This window comes from Nanorana parkeri, unplaced genomic scaffold (assembly GCF_000935625.1).
Source record: "Nanorana parkeri isolate BGI_ZX_2015 unplaced genomic scaffold, ASM93562v1 scaffold576, whole genome shotgun sequence".
NCBI classification, from domain to species: Eukaryota; Metazoa; Chordata; class Amphibia; order Anura; family Dicroglossidae; genus Nanorana; species Nanorana parkeri.
Genome location: NW_017306844.1, coordinates 686847 through 692301, shown reverse-complemented (window position 1 = coordinate 692301; position 5455 = coordinate 686847). Strand labels below are relative to the sequence as shown.

At 45.0% G+C, this 5455-nt stretch overlaps 1 protein-coding gene across 7 annotated transcripts in view; it reads right to left on the bottom strand.

Moving 5' to 3' along the window:
* EPS8 (epidermal growth factor receptor pathway substrate 8) overlaps positions 1 to 5455 on the bottom strand; it is a 56233-nt gene that overhangs the window by 35187 nt on the left and 15591 nt on the right. For 5 of the 7 annotated variants that reach the window (XM_018562407.1, XM_018562408.1, XM_018562405.1 and 2 more), the window contains exon 2: positions 182 to 293. The gene's annotated coding sequence lies outside the window, so the exon portion shown is untranslated. Of the gene's footprint in view, positions 1 to 181; positions 294 to 4443; positions 4574 to 5455 lie in introns of those variants that run through there. The other 2 variants (XM_018562406.1, XM_018562409.1) reach the window with 2 other exon arrangements.

Sequence of the window (5455 nt, the reverse complement as noted above, 5' to 3'; positions counted from 1 at the left end):
CCACAACACCACTCTCCCCCCCCCCCCCCCAAAAAAAAACATTTTAATTCCAGGTTGTAATGCAATTAAACAGCAATAAAACAGTTTTAAAAACCCACGGGGGTAAACACTTGCTCCAGACACTGTACATGTGTATGTGCCCATGATCTCTACACATGTACACATAGAATATATATCACACATACTCTGTTGATCCAATGGCAGAAATGTTTGTCTCTGTCAGGATAGTCTCATAGCACCCATGTCTTTCCCTTTCGCATCAGTCAGCAGATGTGTCGCCACTTACAGATGCTCTGTGATAAGAGGAAGACAAAACCATTATGGTTCACTGCGTAAGTAAATAGGGAAAAAGAAAATCAGCATATTAAAAAAAAGATACAAAGAAACAAAGTGTTACTGATGTAGAAGTGAAGAAACAAAAAGGAGACCAAACATATCAATAATCCTGCTAAGGCATAGAAAGAAGAATGGCGAAATCCATAAAGACAATCATTTGATGAGAATTTTCTCAGAGTACAATAGGGGTACAAAAAAATTAGGAGTGTTCATTTTAGATGATTGCAAAGTGAGCAGAGAGGGTGGCTAGGCAACAGGATAAGCAAAGAGAAATGTGAGGAACATCACTAGACGTATCCAAAGCAGGAGGAAGGAGGTCACTCATTTAGAATACTGTGTCCAGTTCTGGTGACCTCACTTTAAAAACAAAAACATTTGTAGTGAGGTCATATTCAGAGATAGACAACAAAAATGGTGAAAGGTCTGAGGGATAAAATATATCAGGAGAGACCTAGAATGTACAGTACAGACTGGAGGGGGGAAAAAAGCAAAAGGGAGGTCACAAAGTTGTCTCTATATGAAATAAGACAGTCCCATTTCCTTCCAGTTCTCTCTTTGTGGGAAAGAAAATCCCTCTTTTCCCCTCAGTTGTCCCAATGTAGGAGAGACAATCCCCGTTTCCTTCCAGCTGTCCCTCTATCAGAGAGACAGTTATAAAACGCCAGGATTGGATTGTCAAGGACAATACTACTACCCAGTTCTAAGTTAGGACTCCAGACTCTCCTTCCACTGCACATAGGGGATCCCCTATTCCCCGAGACAAGCAACAGTCACAACGAATACTCTCTTCATCTGTTCTCAAGTCACTATCCGACACAGGAACAGATAGACCCATTTGACCCACCAGCATCACAGGAGCGGTTTATTAACACAAACAGAATCTTTACTTGATGAAAAAAGTTAACAAGTCCCAGCTCTCTCTCTACAAGAGACAGTCCCTCTTTTCTTCCAGCTATCCCTCTGTAAGGGAGACGGTCCTTTTACGCCAGCTGTCCATCTTTCCTCCCAGTTGACCCTCTGTAGGAAAGACAGTCCATGTTTTCTCCCAGTAGTCCCTCCATAGAAGACACCATTCCTCTCTGTCCCTGTGTGGGAGAGCTAGTCCCTCTTTCCTTCCAGTTGTCCCCATGTTAAGAAAAGACAGTTTATCTTTCCTCCCACCTGTCCCTATGTAGGACTGACAGTCCCCCATTCCTCCTAGTGGTCTATGTTGGAGAGAAAGTTTTCCAGTTGTCTCTATAGATACCGGTGTGTTGTATTCATAAGAATATCCCTTTTTAGCACATATTGATCAGTGCACACACCTGTCAATGCAGAAAACTCATGGCTCATTGCTACTTATGCACATAAGTGGAAGGGGCAAAATATATTTGCACTAAACGTTCTTCCTATTTCTAACATCACACAGATAACAGCTATGAAGAAGACCCATCTTGCCGAGGATAATCTGACTAGAACAAGTTATATGTTGCTCAGTTATGTGGGTTTAAAGTGACATCTAAACATAGAGATTAAGTAAGCAACTAACCACAGCCAAGGCCAGCGGCTTTACTTTTATTCTAAAACATAAATACAGCAGGGCTAGACAAATCCCAGGAGCCAGGTAGCCAATTCTTACAGCTGGTCCCCAACTTTTGGAGGTTTTCTCTAGTTGCTGTCAATAGAGCAGGCTCCAAAAAAAAAAAAATATCCTGCTGGCTCCTGAATTCCATATTCATTTGCCATGTGGTCTGAATGAGAAGAGTCACTTGATGGCTACCTTTTAGGCTGCAACCCTTGTTCATGGTTGGGTGGTCTGTTGTTTTGAGAAACACGTACTTGATGGAAGCTACTGCTCCAGCTTAATCTACTTAAAAGGAGAACTATGAGGTGAATTATTTTCACTCACCTCATAGTTCTAGCCGACCTGTGACAATGAGACTGTCACAGGTCGGCTCAGTAGATCGGGAGGTGAGCGAACACATAGCGGCGTTTGCTCACCTCTCGATCCTGTCACGGCTCTCTGCCGTGACAGGGGAGGGGCTGGATTCCCCCCTCCCCGCTCCGATCCGCCAGCGCTGACTGGCGGAACGGACGGTGGAGGGGGCGGGTACAGCTAGCTCTGCCTCTAGATAGGCAGAGCCAGCTGTCAGTCACGCAGCTGGGCGGATCCCGGCACAATCGTCGGGATCCGCTTCAGCTGCGGCGTCTCAGTATACAGCGAGCAGTAGCTTGCGGTACACTGAGCTTAGGGTGACGGGAGGACGCTAGTTTGTGTCCTCCCGTTACCCTAAGGAGAACTATGGGGAAAAGACTTAACACCATAGTTCTCCTTTAAAGAACCCCATCACATCCACAAGTCACCTCAATTAAGTGAGCTTTGTGGGCTCACAGGGTAAGAGGTGTGACAACATTGTAAGGAAGGAAACTTACTCACCTGTCTAATGTGGAATTAAGAAGATTTCAGAGTTCATTTGAAGGTGTTTCAGATCTACTGGCTGCCAAGTCAGCTGTTGGACGAGCACTAATTATATAAAGCTTCTTAAGTAATACGCAGCCTCCAATCACTCACCCAGCTACAATATCCTGTTCATACAGGAGACCACACAGCAATCAACTGGAAATATCTAGATTAATACAAGAGACGCACATACTTATCTAGACACAGAAACAGAACACAGGACAACCTACAACCACCAGCCAGGGAATATGTAGTTAAATACAGGAGAACATATACTCACCAACCTGGCAATATCTAGAATAATACAGGAGAACCTATGCCCACGAACTTGGCAATATCCAGCTAAGAGGGTGAGATTCACCACCTAGAAACTGGATGATTTATACAAAAGCCCCACCAACCTGTAAATATCTAGACAAATAAAGGAGACCACAAAGAAACCATCTGGAAATAGATTAATACAAAAGACTCACAGATTTAAACACAGATTCTAAAAACAGAACCAGAATATTGGAGAACCAAAACCACCAGGAATATACGTGTGGAAAATATGATCCAGCAGCTGAAGTTTGATAAAGTCTACAGCCTCATGATAGAAGAGCCAATCATTCAAATAATATTCTTCCATTCAATGGCGCTATCTGTTCTCCTGATACTTTTCATCATGGAGGCCAGATTGAGCGGAGGAGGTGATTCCGGTGGAAATAGCAGTGTACATACTGGTGCTACCCCACATCCACATGGTCCAATATTCCCAATATTGACTTCAGCAAGCAACTATAGGGCAATGGTTGGTTTAGTGTCCCAACAGTGCAGGATCCAGGGACCAACACTAAAGCACCTGCTACTACTAAATCTGACACTAGACATTGGTTGGACCGCAAGTTTAGGGGTCTGTAGCCGAGTCTTTCAACATAGACAGCAGCATAGTCTAGTCAAACCTCGGCCCTTCACCTGTGGTGCAACCACAAATCCCAACATGCGTCTGCCTCTGGAAGCCATATCTGTGGCTGTCAGAGTCCTGCAATGCCTTATCACAATGGTAGGTAAGCTTCGGCCCTCCGGCTGTGGGGAAACTGCAAATACCATCATGCAACTCAATCTGGACGTCATACCTGAAGTTTTCAGGGTCTTGCAATGCCTTATGGCAGAGGTACCCAAAGTACAGTCCTCCAGCTGTGGTGAAACTACATAACCCATCATGTTTCTGGGAGTCATGCCTGTGGCTGTCAGAGACTTGCAATGCCTAATGGAATTTGTAGTTTCACCACAGCTGGAGGGCTGAAGTTTGTCGACCCCTGCGTTATGTGATTGGTAGTTCAACACCAGCTGGAGTGCCGAAGTTTGGCCTACCTCACGGTCTATGGAGTGAGGTAGGAGAAGCGCAAAGCAGACACCAATGGCAGTAATGTTTTTTAAGGGAAATAAAAATTGATTGCACAAGGTTTTCTAAACTGTCCCATGAGTAGCCTTGGATGACGATGTGTGCCAGGATATAGAAAAGAGTGACACAATCCAGCCATAGGCCATGCAGTCTTTAGGCACCTTTACTAGTAATCATGAAACCACCAGAATTCCCCCCCCCCCAAAAAAAAAACCCGCGCTCTACGGTTTCATAAAAAATTATCACTATCCCCAAAGACCAAATGGACATACAAAATATTTACCAAGAACACGCAGAAAGTCTTACATCTCGGCATCGTGTAATAACAGGGATTTCTGGATATGGAAGACTGACTGCAGCTTACAGTGATTTTTGGTGCATAACGCACACACTGCCATCCCACACACACTGCACAGACTTGGTTGTCCTGGATACAAGAAAAGATGGCAAGGTCTACCCTCCGCGTACTGGCACCGCTGGTAAAGACAACGCTCAGGGGGCTCAGCTACATGTAACATATTATAACGGGACATGTCAGAGAATGCCCCCCACACAGAACATACAACGGAGTACACTGACCAGGAGAACACGGCTACATACAGCATGCCATTCCCTTATTCTAGGATACGTTAGAGAATTGTTCCCAAAGAAATTACTCAATGCGGAATAAATGGAACAGGGGGGGCGGCTACATACAACAGTGAATAACCCCACACACACACACCATATAGCATGATACACGGAACAGGGGGCACGGCTACGTACTACAGTGAATGACCCCACACACACACACACCATATAGCATGGTACATGGAACAGGGGGCACGGCTACGTACAACAGTGAATGACCCCACACACCATATAGCGTGGTACACGGAACAGGGGGCACGGCTATGTACAACAGTCACTGTATTGACACCACGCACCATATAGCATGGTACACAGAACAGGGGATATGATTACATATAAACAGTGAACAACACCACACACACACACAGCGTGGTACATAGAATAGCGGGCACGGCTATATACAACAGTGAATGACGCCACACACACACACACACACACCATACAGCGTGGTACACGGAACAGGGGGCACGGCTTAATACAACAGTGAATGACCCCACACACACACACCATACAGCGTGGTACACAGAACAGGGGGCATGGTTACATACAACAGTGAATGTTTCTCCCACATACCTGTACATCATACAGTGTGGTACACAGGAGAGCAGACACAGCTATATACAACATACTACTCCCCTCTTCTGGGATATGTAACATAATGACCC